This window comes from Rattus norvegicus, chromosome 2, assembly GCF_021556685.1.
Source record: "Rattus norvegicus strain SHRSP/BbbUtx chromosome 2, alternate assembly SHRSP_T2T, whole genome shotgun sequence".
NCBI lineage: Eukaryota > Metazoa > Chordata > Mammalia > Rodentia > Muridae > Rattus > Rattus norvegicus.
The window spans coordinates 33,002,611-33,002,930 of NC_141535.1; positions in this window are offsets into that span (position 1 = coordinate 33,002,611).

Below are 320 nucleotides of genomic sequence, written 5' to 3' on the forward strand. Positions count from 1 at the left end.
ATCTCCCAGGCTTCTTTCTCCTGGATCTTGACAATTCTGAGAATCAATCCACCAGTCAGCCCGACTCATCATCTGCAGCTAAGAATCCTAATGGTATACTGTGTTTGCTGTGTCCACCAAGGCTTAGGTTCTGGAAACTTGACTGGGACAACCAGAGAATGAAGAAAGGACAGACCACACATACGGAAAAGGTAAGATAAGATAGGCTATGCATACTCTGCTGGAGTGCTAGCAACTAAGTAACAACGTGGGAAGGAGTTAGCGGGTCTCAGTGGGAGGTCTCTGTAGGCAGGCTGGACTCAGATTAAAGTAATGGGGGA